Here is a 13,588-nt window from a genome sequence, read left to right on the forward strand (position 1 = left end):
TTAAAATATGTAGAGCCAAGACCAGAGATCACAACAACTTGCACAAACACAATTTGATCCAAAGAAACAGTCACAAGAACAAACCAGTTAGAAGAAACACACAAGAAATCAAACCAGTTAAAACACAACACCAAGAATTATGTGGTCCGAATTAGAGTCAAAACTTAGAACTCTAAGCTACATCCATGGGCAGCCACTTTTATTAGAACTTCCTTCTTCTTTCAGTACAAATCTCTCTTCTCTCAGTTACAGATTTTTTTACTGAATTACAAGGAAAAGTTTCTAAAAAAACTATATGTAAAAGTATACAACTCAACAGTATATATAGCAGTAGTAAACATAACGAAACATAACTAACTGCTTTACAAGAATGGTTGTAAATATAAAAGATTGCAGACTGGACCAAAATAACTAACAAATTCTCCACCTTGGTGCAGTAACAATCTTAGATAAGTGGCTGCACTTAAGGCCCCGAATGGCTTAGTTTCCTTTCAGCTGAATCAGATCCAAGCAGTGGAAAAACTTACTACTTGGAATCACCTTAGTAATCATATCTGAGGGATTATGATCAGTTGAAATCTTTTCAATTTTAACTGATCCTTGAGCTATTATTTCTCTAACAAAATGCAGTTTGATGTCCACATGCTTTGTCCTTTCATAATACACTTGATTTTTTGACAAGTGAATGGCACTTTGGTTATCACAGTGAACGGTGATAACTTTGTCTTGTATCTTCAATTCTCGAGCAAGGCCTTCCAACCATATAGCTTCCTTGACAACTTCTGTTAAAGCTATATGTTAAGCTTCTGTAGTAGATAAAGCAACCATCTTTTGCAAACTGGCTTTCTAGCTAACAGCTGTATCGAAAACTGCAAAAACATAACCTGTAAGTGATTTTCTAATTTCTAGACAGCCTGCAAAATATGAGTCAACAAAACCTTCTATAGTAGATGTCCTATATTCGTTTCCAGCTCTACCATAAACCAGAAATCTATACCCAAAATTAGTTTTGCAGAACCCAAATCTTTCATCTCAAATTCTTTTTTCAGTTCATCCTTTACCCTTTCAATTTCTCTCTGTAATTTCAGCCAGAGTATATTCAGTATATACTCTGTAATTTCTATTAGAGTATAAATGTCCCCTATAAAACAAAAATTATTGGATAATAACATCTCAATCATCCCCGGAAAGAAAAAATTCAATTATGGAAAAAGTACTATTTAATCCCATATATTCAGAAAACGATCAAAACTTACTGTTGTATTGTGTGAAATAGGTACACTCTCCTATCCATTTTGTCAAAATTTACTAAGTCATACTTAAAATGCCTTTAAAGTAAATGTGTGTATATATTTTATCCCCAAATTTTAAGATCGAAGTAGATAAATTTTGGATTTCAAAGGCTGTTTTAATATCTATTGACAATTTTTATCTAAGTTGCATATGCAGCAGGTAGTAAAGCAAATATTAATTACCAACAACAACAACAACAAAAGATAAATCAAACTTACTTTCAAGATTTTCCCTTGGCTTCCTCGTCAACTTTAAGAAAATGCATACAAGATTTTCCCTCTGCATGCATAAATTTAGGCGTGTTGCTTCAAGTTTTGTGTCTAACATCCCTGGTTTACCTGTAAGCATTAATAGAATTTGTCACATGATCATAGGAAATTAAAAGACACTTAATTAGTTTACATGTGTATATGTGTATATTTCTTAATCGAATTTGATGGTTAGTTTCATTCATCTGATCTTAAGAAATTACCAACCACTTTGAAGATAAGATACTACCATGTAGAATGGCTTCACACACATGTTTATGATCAGCTCTAACGATTTAACCCTGCCAAATAAACTATTTTGACCTTCAACTGATAAGAAGTAATTTCATGAATTTTATGCTTCTTTTGTATCATTTAATTTTAATTTTGTATTAATATTTTAGGTATTGATTATATTCTTTAGGTTGTGGATCGAATTGGCAAGGAGCATTGCAAAGTTAATTTGCAAGAGGTACGGAATTATGTTCTTTTAACTCTTATTATTAATATCTTAAAAATGTTAAAGGAGTTTGAATATCTTAAATATTTGTCCATAGAGAAGTAGGTTCTGAGATTAAAATTGTGTGCTGCGGTAATAATGGAAGGTTGAAACTTGTGTGTATTAGAGAAGTAGGTTTTGGAAATTTTGTTTGTGTGCTGCGGTGATATAAGGAAGAAAACTTATTGTGTGTTGTTTGAATTTTTTGACTTGGTATTGATAGATGGTTAGGTAAGCTTTTATATGTATAGATTAGATTTTTCATTATATGTATAGATTAGATTTTCAATTTAGTCATATTGTTTTCATTATTTCCATATGTATAGATTAGATTTAATTGCCATAACGAAATTGCCATAATCCAAGCTAAAATCTTGTCTTTGATCCAAACCCAATTAGTTAGTGGCTACCATTTTAGAATCTAATTTTTAAATTAAAAACAACACTAGAATCTCTTGATATTCATTTCAAGCACAAATGTTGTTACTTATTTTTCAAAGATAATATAAATAAAAAAACACAAAAATATGGGTTGGAAAGATCTCACCTCAATCCTCTTTTTCCATGCCAATGATCCTAATATACATGTGTTTATGTGTGTGTGAGTGAGTGTGTGTATGTATATATATAGAGAGAGATAGAGAAAGAGAGAGAGGTAAATACTAAGATAATTACTAAAAAGACTTGAATAGAGAAGTGTTTATTGAACTAGAGACTATTAAATGGATAGAAAATAAACCAGCAGAATTAACAAAAAATGGTGGTCAAGGCACAACATAGACCAGTGCCAAGTTACTTGTAGGGCTGGAAAACTAAGATCTAATAATTTTGCATGTAAATATGGTTGTTGGTCGCATGCAGTCTATCATAAAAAAACAATGAAATTCAGCCAAAACTTGAAAAGTATTTTTAATATTGCAACATAAACATATTAAAAAAATGCTGCTACGTAATTATATGAATGTTCAAAAACAGAGGAGCAACTAATATGAATGTTTCATGATGTTAGTTGATTATATATGAAAATATCTCTATCAAGATAGGATATACATAAAGGAAATGACTAAGAGACTACCTGGCCAAGGAAATGTTAAGAATCCAGCATGTATAATTATTAATTAGAACATATTAAATATGGTGAAACAGAAGCATGTATAATTGGAAAATATTAAATTTGGTGAAAATAAGTGATTAATGAAGGCACTAGACTAGCATAATCAAACCTTATCTTGATTTCCAATTGTAGAATTTGTCTAATAAAATATTTATTAGAAAATACAATAAATTAATCAAGTGTAGCAGAATTTTACTTACAGTAACAAAATTCTATTTACACATATATAGAGAATAACAAGAATTACAAATCATTGCTCCCAACACTCCTTAGTACATAATTTAATGAGTTTATAGTCTTCTTTTTAACGAGCCTAAGGAGACTAAACAACACAACAAAAAAGTATTGAAATAAGAACAAGCACCACTTAAGTAGAAAAAAAAAATAGCTAAGAAAAGTACCAAGTCACACATTTGAAAATATTTATAATGTTTTTGTTTCTTCTTTTCCTTATACATATATAAATTAAAGCTAAAAAAAATCTATATGCATAGGAGACTCAAAAATAAGGGAATCATTAAAGTATGAAAAATTAATGAATCATAACTGCTATATGCGAAAAAATGGATACCTAATGTTACAGACGCAAACAGAACAAGTTCTAGCAATAGTTCTACATGATATGCAATTGGAACAATATCAGAGAACCATGAATAGTATTAAAGAAATACAAAAGCCATCCAAAATATTAATGTGCTTTCTAGTTTCAGTGTTCAAAGAATATACTACACCGTGAACACTTAGAACAAAGTAATAGTCATTCCACGTGATTATTCTATTCAATATAAACCAAACAGTCAAACACCAGTTCAACAAAAATTAAGCCATACACACGCAACTTTGAGTTAAAAAATCAATCAATCAAATTTAACTAAAGAAAAGGATCTTTTTAAGCTTCTAAATGGTTACAAATGAAAAAGAAACATACAATTTCTCATTTCCTGTATCTTAATTCTTAAACAATACTGAAAGGGATACACATATATATATATACACACCCTCTTCCTTAAGAAAAATCAACAAATTAAAAGGAAGAATCGAATAAACTCAATATGAAACACACAGTGACCGCATGAAAGAACTACTGCCTTTAGAACTACCATATGTGATCATTACAATATGCATGTGCATCAAAACCCGTATCAGGAGGCATCACAATCAATAGAAAATCTAACCAGACCAAATATCATGCTCATCAAAGGGAAAATATAAAAGATGCTGAAATGGAAATCAAGTCAGTGCTTACCCAGCAAAAACAGAAGAAAAAAAATGCAGTTATTATACCTCTATTCAACTGGTGAAAGCTCTCTGTTACAACTTCAATTTGCAGTTAGTTGTATGGGAATCCTGGGGAACAATTCAGATTGAGCCAAATAAGAAAATCATTAAATTACAAAAAATAGAAAGCCATAATTTAAAAGAAAACCAAGAAATGAAATGCTTTTATTTATTCAAGAGAGTAATTAGCTTGTAGAGGGAAAACTGCCAAGACTAGAGGGAAAAAAATTGGTAAGAATATGATGGTATGGTGGAATAAAATTACAATTAAAAAGTGTAATTTCTTCAATTAATTATAACCCAAATCTGAAAGTACTTAGCCATATGAAAGTTGAGATTGAATTTATAATGTATACTATTAGAAAATGGTCACACTAACAAACAGATGGCAGTAGCGCATCGGTATGTGTTGTTTAACTCGGATATTGTAGAACCATTTCTCAATGTCCATATGGATGAGCTGAAAGAAAGACACTCAAATCTGAATAACAATCAAACTTTGTTGTGGAATCGAAATTCTGAAGGGTTCTCGTTATGGTTTTATGAAAAGGTTGTATTCTATTGCCAAGATAAAAGTTTACGTTTTGTTTTAGTGTACATATATCTTACAAGTATATTTTTATTTTCAGATTTCTAACTTGAACAAAGTAGATGACATGTTAGCTCAATTGGTCGAAGGTCCAAGTCGCAGTGTCACTTCCTATAAAGGGTACATGATTAATGGAATTCGATTCCATAAAAAAGGAGCTGAAAAAACAACTCAAAACAGCAGTGTATACTTGGAAGCACATGACAGTGGGCAATTGAATGATAAAGAAGAGTATTTTGGTTTTATCAAGGATATAATTATGCTTGATTATCGTACTTTTAAGGTGCCATTGTTTTGGTGTGATTGGGCGAATATTCGAATGGGTGTTAAGAAGTCGGAGTTCTATACGCTTGTAAATTTTAATGTAGGACAAGCTCAATCCATTAGGGATCCATTTGTATTAGCTTCATAAGTGAAAAAATCTTTTTATGCAAGGGTGAATGAGTCAAGTAATTGGTATATAGCTTTAAAGGATTCAAATAGAGGGTGTTTTGGACTTGAATCCAATGAAGAAAATTGAGTTTCCTGTTGTTTCTTATGTACTTTGAATGAAACAAATATGCTTACACTTTTTGTATGTAATTTTGGTGTATTATTACTCTTTTGTTGAGTGAAACAAATCTGGTTTTATTACTCTCTATGGTGTACTTTATGATTTTATTTTAATTTGAATGAAATAATTCTGGTTTTATGGTTTTGGTGTATGTTTATTACTCTTTGGTGATCCACATTTCTAATTTATATTGCAGAAATTTCAACTTGAAAAATGAGTACATTACGAAGATCTCTAAAAAAACACCTTCGTCTAGGTGCTTTATGCAATTTTGTGGCCAAAAAGAGAAAAGCATCATTGAAGACTCAAGCTGATTGTGATGATATGTTGCTTGGAAGCCCTGTTTTAAAGAAAAAGAGTGCTCTTCGTAGGTTTTCTGCACCTGTCAGAGTTGTGATTGACTCACCACTTGCTCTTAGTACTAGAGCAACAACTCGTCGTATGGTCTATAATACAGAGCCAGATCCAAATGATGATGTGGAAGACATGGAGATGTCACTTGGAAGTTCAAAGCCTAGACGATCTCTTAATTATGAAGTAGATAAGGTAGTTGATAGTGTTTGTGAAAAGGGAGTAAGGGAGGAACATGAAGAGATAGCTGATGAGGAAAGGGTTGGTGTAGAATTTGAAGAAGGGGTTGTTGCACGATGTGAAGAAGTGGCTGCTGCAGAATGTGAAGAAGTGGCTGAGACAGAACTTGAACAACCTCTTAGAAAATCTGTTAGATTACAAAAAACAACCGATGAGGCAAATCAAACTGAGATTGAAGAAATACCTCAAGATGTAGATGTGAATGTAATGAACTTAGCCAAGAAGACAAGGGGAAAAACTCCATTGGAAAATCTTACCAAGAGGAACAATGACTTAAGGATAATAAATTGGAATGAAAAAGGGCAACCAGTTGGTACTAACTCAGTGCAATTTTCTTCTTTTGTGGGCGCTCTTGTGCGAGAGGTTGTTCCTTACACTATTTCAGATTGGAGGAAAGTTTCACCAATTATGAGAGATGTTCTTTGGGCATCTATTCAGATAGAATTACAAATTTTATGAGTGTATTTTTTTATATATATATTCATCTCTACACTTAAACATATAATATATTATTCTATATTCTATTGTAGGCACAATATGACTTACATGATGATTGGCAAAAAAATATGTGCTTTGAAATGATGGCAGAACTATGGAGAGCTGGGAGATCTAGACTTGTAAAGGATATTATCAATGCAAAAAATGAGAGTGAACGACTAGCCTTCAAGTCGGATTGCATAAAAAGTGATGTAGAATGGAGAGCATTTGTTGCCAAAAAAATTAGTAAAGAACATTTGGTAAGAAATATGATGTAAGAAGTGATGTTGTTGCCTCTTTTATCTTTGTTGGTGTTCAATTAAATATAGTTATGCCTCTTTTACTTATTTATTAAATAGGATATAAGGGCCAAATACCAAGAGAGAAGAAAGAAAGATGTTCCACACACCTTAAGTCGAAGACGATATGCTCGAACAATCGATGATATGGTAATAATTAAGTTTCATACTGTTTGTATTTTTGCTTCCATTATTGTAGTCTCTATTTTATAATCTCTATTGATGTATTGTGTAGAAGAAAGAAAATGAGGATGTTAAAATATCTAGAATCGATGCTTTTCGGAGAGCCTATACCAAGAAGAATGGTGAACTTGTAAACCCAACGACATCTGATATTTTTGTGAGTATTAGTCATTTAATTTTTGTGAATTTTTACTTATTTTCCATAATGTATACATTAGTTATACTAAGTTATATGTAGGGTTCATTGAATGAGATTCTCCTTGAAGACCCAAAATCTGGAACTACAGACAACGCTGATGAGGATGCCTTGACAAAATTGTTTGGTAACCCAAAATCTGGTTGTTTAATCGGACACGAAATAGGCGTAACAAGGTCAAATCTAACTGTTGTTAATATGTGTAATAGCAAGATCTCCAAGTTAGAAGAAGAGCAACATAATATGAAGCTCAAAATGGCTGAAATGATGAATCAACTTAAAGAACACTTGGTGGTATTTCTATCTTGCACTTATAAACCTTAGTTTTATTTTCTTCCAATGAAACTTATCTTGGTTTTATATTTAGGTTGGTGGTAAAGTGACACCAAGCAAAGGACAGTCTCGCAATGTACCGCAGTCAAACAATATTCAGTCCCCTAAGGTAAATTATAAAAGTTGTTATTGTTTTAAATTTTCATTTTAGAAGAACAAATACAGAAAATAATATATTATCTTTAAAATAAATTTGGTAGAGTATTGCACTAGAAAAAAGACATAACTTTACAGAAGGGAAGAATGCTTGCTACTTGCTTGACTGGGCATAAGTAATTGTTGCTGAAGATCGTTGGGATTCTAGTGATCCAAAGATAACTGTACATGGAAAGCCTCTTGGACCAGACTTTATGCAAGTAGGGGTTGATGTTGATATTGTACCAGAATCTTACTTATTTCATCCTAATCATGCGATGCTTACAATACAAGAAGTAGTTGGTTCCACAGTTGCATGGCCTTCTAAAAAAGTTATTCCAAGAGGTACATTTTCATACTCAAAAAATAACCAATGTCTTATAATTTAGTGTTTGGTTTCTTTGTTTCCTTTGGTGTAGTTGTGAATTCATTATTTTGTATGGGGTGTCCTTTCTTGGATATAATTTCCATAGCATTTTTATTGAAGTAATTTGTGATGCTAGATAATAACAATAAAATATTTCTTTGTTTATTTTGGAGATGTGACAAGCGAAGTAGAAAATGATACTTAAGACTCCTTGAAAGTAGTAACTTTGTTTATTTCTTTGTGTTGAAAGTAGTAACTTTTAACTATGTTGAATATTTAAGACTCCTTGAATACTTAAAGAACATTTTGTTGTTGATGACAGTGTTGAATGTTTTAAACTAATTTGTGGATTGGTAATACAATGTTGAATGTTTTTACTTTTTGTTATTTGAAAATCAAGTTCATTTGATGATGCTAGTATATATTAGAAAGCTAATTTTAATTATATAACAAAATTAAAATATAATAGAATAAATTAGTGTTATATAAATGAAATATATAATGAAAATTTAAACTTATCTAAATATTAAAATAATACGAAAATTGTGTTATAATAACTATTACAATAACACTTTTTATGCAAAGAATTATGTTATGCAAACTTCCTTATATAACACAAATAATGTGTTATACTAAAGTGTAGTATAACACAAAAAATGTGTTATACTAAAGTATAGTATAACACAAAAAATGTGTTATACTAAAGTGTAGTATAACACAAAAAAAGTGTTATACTAAAGTGTAGTATAACAAAAATTTATAAGTATTGAAATGTGTTATATAATCGACTATAAATAACATAATTAAACACTTATCTATATATTAAAATAACACAGAAAGTGTGTTATCGTTGATAGTATAATAACACATCTGTATAACAATGATAAAGTATTATGTAAAGTACCCTAACCTACGATAACATAGTCGGTCTTAACACATCAAAAAGTGTTATGGTATGTTTTGATAACACATTTTCGGTGTTATTAAAAGCATTTTTTCTTTTAGTGAATAAAGATAAATAAATTTAAGCATATAAATATTATTAGGTTATAGTTTTTAATATATATATAATTGATAGAGTAATTTAAATATTTTTATATAAAGTTTTAAAATATGGGATGAGAAATTATTATGACTCATTTATTTTTTTCAATTTATTGACCTTATTTATCTGATTTTATTACTTTTTATTTTAATTATTCAATTAAAAAAATATAAAGCCAACAAAAAGTAATATAAATATATATTATTTAATTAATGGCTAGAGCAGTTAAAATAAATAATTTCTCATTAAAATAAGAAAATATGTATATATATGTCTTATTTCACTATTACCTATATATTTGGATACAAAAAATACGTTAAATAACAAAATAAAGGAAAGAAAAAAACATTAAGCATATAAGTATTTTTATGTTATAGTTTTGAATACATATATAAGTGATAGAGTAATTTAAATACTTTAATATAAAATTTTAAAATATATGATGAGAAATTATAATGACACATTTATTATTTTTTATTTAGTTTTTTTTCAATGTATTTACCTTATTTAGATTATTTTATTACTTTTTATTTTTTTAATTTATAGACCTTATTTAGATATTTTAAAAACTAACGATTGGAGAAAACAATAAAAAAAAGTGTTAAATTTAACAGAAACACAACAATTTCTGTTAAATTCACATTATAATACTACATATAAGCAACGTACAATGTACACTTGCTTAGTTTCTTTTATAGAATTTATTAATTATATTTTTTAAATTTGTATCATTGTCAAATAAATAAATAATATTATATATAAAAGCATGGCATCAACATATTAAATGAAAAGTTAAACGAAAATATTATTTATGTTATTTTTAAATATATATATATAATATGATAACTTTTTTAAACATAAATGATAATTTTTTTAATAAAAATTAAGATTATGTATTATATATTATTATTATATTTTATAATATTTAAATTTATATTGATATAAGTATTAAATATCTAGTTTTGTACTAAACATTTTATAATATTTGAATTCATATTAATTTAATTAGTAAAAAATTAGGATTATATATTATTACCATAATAATATTTATAAAATTTAAATTTATATTAATATAATTATTAAATATTTAGTCTTGTATTATATATAATGATAATGATATTTTATAATCTTTGAATTTGAATTTGAATTTATATTAATATAATTATTATATTTGTAGTCTTATAATAATGATATTTTATAATATTTGCATTTATATTAATATAATTAATAAATATCTATTTTTATATTAGTTTTAAAGATATATTTCATTAAATATTTAGAATATTATGTTAAAGGAAACAAATCAAATCATTCAAAATAAGAATTTTTGTTATCTACTCTTTTTATATAGAAAAGATATAAAGATATACTTAACTTATTTAGAGGTTGCTTAAATTAACAACCATAATACAAGCAAAAATTTAAGTTGAATGTGATAATTGGAATAGCTAGATTCTGTTGAGAAGCTATAAATAATGTGCATATTACGGGGAAAGTAACGTACATTATTACTACTATTATTTTGCTCATTTATATGCTAACATATATTATAATAGCATTGTCTGCAAAAAGACTAAAAACATAGTGTTTTTCTAGCAGAGATGACTAACGAGTCTCGTAATTTATATAACTTGGCTTTCAATGACATCATTTCAAATTGATATGTATGCATGTTCATCTCTAGTACACAAGTGAATGAACTTGCAAATCATAAGCGTTGGTACAAAATCTTAATTTATAACTCCGACAGTTAATTAATAAACAACAGAGTTAGCTCTTTCATTATTTTAATGGGACTCGACTGTTCAACTATGTTTAAACTGAAGTATTTAGAAAGATAAGTTTAGAATTCAGTTTAATTATATAAAACTTGCAGCCTCAATTAATATCCAATGAAGCATGTAAAATCCAAAAAGTTGGCAAACTTATATTAAATATTTTTTTTATATTAATCAAACTATTTTATGTAAATCTCATAAAGTCAATTTGTTAATTAATTAAAGATTTTTATGGTAATAAATTTTCTTTGATTATTTCTATAGTGTGATCTCTATTATATCCATTTGTACAATCAATTCTATATGTTATTCTAATTGATCCTGAATGAAATTCTTTGTAATTTTCGAAACAAAGGGTGGCTTGTTTCCTTTTCTTAAGTGTGTATAAGTACATGCTGAGTTGTCAGATTGCCTAATTAGCTGAGCATATTGGAAAACTGACAAATCCGACAGACATACTTTCCTTATAGGGATATTCTTACCTGATTTTGTGTGCTACGAAAGAAGGACCTCTGCCTGCTATAAATATGAGTCTTTGCAGCCAAGGAAACTCACTCTTGCATAGTCCAGATTGTAGTATAATTATTGAAGAGTGAAGTTTGTATTTTTGTGAGATTAAGAGTGGAAATACTTAGTCTCGTATTGTAGTGCATGTTGCACGTTTTATTGAAACTCTTTAGTCTTTAGGATTCAAGGTGTAATTTCCATTGTGATTTCTTATACAGTCTTCGGGATGAGAGTTGTTCTAAGTCTTTCTTCGGGAGGAAGAAAGCATCAAGGTCTTTGGGAGAAGAGCCAAACAAATCTTTCTTCGGGAGGAAGAAAGCAATCAGTCATCATCGAAGAGAGTTCAAGTGAAGAGTTGATTATTGCATAAACCAGATTGGTTGTGGAATACAAAAGAGTGCAACAACAATATAGAGGTCTAATTTTGTATAAGTCATTACTTTTGTATTTATGTTCATCATGGACAAGGGTAACTGAACCATGTAAAAATCTATTGTGTTGATTTTTATTTATCTTGTGATTTCATGTTTACATCTTAACCATCATTATATAAGTCCAATTAATCAAGTTCTATGTTTGACCTACCCGCTTAAGACATTTCTACATTTAATGTAAGCTAGTAATTACTTGGAAATTTAAATAAGAAAAACAAATTTTCAATTGGTATCAGAGGAGGTCACTAAACGCTTAGTGAGATCTTGTGATTATCCATTTTTGTGTGTTTTCTACTATATCTTTTCTTGCTGAAGGAGGATCAGTATCACTTGCCCCACTATTGAATGATACAAATTTCCCTTACTGGAAGGTATGGATGAGAGCCTTTATCAAAACCATTGATGAGAATGCTTGGAGGTCAATCCTATCAGGATGGACGACACCAATTGACACTGATGAGAAAACTGGTGTGACGACATTAAAACCTGAACTAACTTGGACAACTGAAGATGACAAATTGTCAAGCTACAATAATAAGGCACTCCATGCCATTTTTAATGGTGTTCGAGAGGGTCATATCAAACTGATCTCTTCATGTGAAACAATCAAGGAAGCTTTGGATATTCTTCGAATCTAATTTGAAGGTACAACTGAGGTAAAAAGATCTAAACTTGTTATGTCAACTACTAGTTTTGAAGAACTTAGAATGACAGACTTTGAAACACTATCTAAATTTTATGAAAATCTTTCTCATATTACTAATAAATTTTTTGCTCTTGGTGAAAAATTAACTGATGCGCAAATTGTCAGAAAAATTGTTAGAGTCTTGCCTGACAAGTTCCGAGCTAAGATCACGACCATTTAAGAGGTGAAGAACTTGGACACTTTGAAAGTAGAGGAATTGATGGGGTCTCTTCGAACATTTGAACTCAATCATCAAATGCGTCAGAAAAACAAACCTACTGTTCTAAAAGAGAAGACAATTGCCTTGAAATCTTCTAAGGGAGACTTAGACGAGGAAAACGATTATGAAATGGCTTTGCTATCAAGAAATTTCAAAAAATACATCAAGAAAATTGGTAGCAAGAAAATTCCACAAAACTTCTCAAAAGGTAATTTCTCTAAACCCTTTGAAACTAACAAAAAGGGAACTCGATGCTGGGAATGCGAGGGTTTTCGATATATTCAAGTCGAATGTGCCAACACCTTGAAGAAGAAAATAGGATTAGCCACAACATGGAGTAATCAAGATTATGAGGATAGTGATGATGATGAGGAATCAACCAATCATGCTTTAATCTCTTCTGTTATGTCTGGCTTACCATTTTCTATGCAGGAAAAAGACAAACTAGTTTTCCTTAATGGTTTGATCTCACAACGTGACAGTTCATATTCTGATTCTGATACATCTGAGTTATACACAGAGTCCTCATAAGAGACTTACAAACATATATATTCTCAATGGCTGAAGGTATGTTTAGAAAATTGCATTGTAACAGGTAACGATCTTAATCTAGAGAAAAAGATTGAGGAACTCAAAATCTATTTGATCAATTAAGAGCAAGAAATCGTGTTAAAAGACAAATGAGATTAAACGTCTCTCAAAAGAACGTGATCACATAGAAAAAGGGGTCAAGATGCTTAATCGTGGTTCTGCGATTGATGATG

The 13,588-nt window shown here is 29.5% G+C and overlaps 1 long non-coding RNA gene across 1 annotated transcript; it reads left to right on the forward strand.

Moving 5' to 3' along the window:
• The first annotated feature begins 8,017 nt into the window (after positions 1 to 8,017).
• LOC133814020 (uncharacterized) lies at positions 8,018 to 8,471 on the forward strand. The gene is made up of 2 exons (XR_009884765.1): positions 8,018 to 8,133; positions 8,329 to 8,471. It is a non-coding gene; the product is annotated as an uncharacterized LOC133814020 (long non-coding RNA).
• The last annotated feature ends 5,117 nt before the right edge of the window (positions 8,472 to 13,588 follow it).

This window comes from Humulus lupulus, chromosome 1, assembly GCF_963169125.1.
Source record: "Humulus lupulus chromosome 1, drHumLupu1.1, whole genome shotgun sequence".
Taxonomy (NCBI): Eukaryota; Viridiplantae; Streptophyta; class Magnoliopsida; order Rosales; family Cannabaceae; genus Humulus; species Humulus lupulus.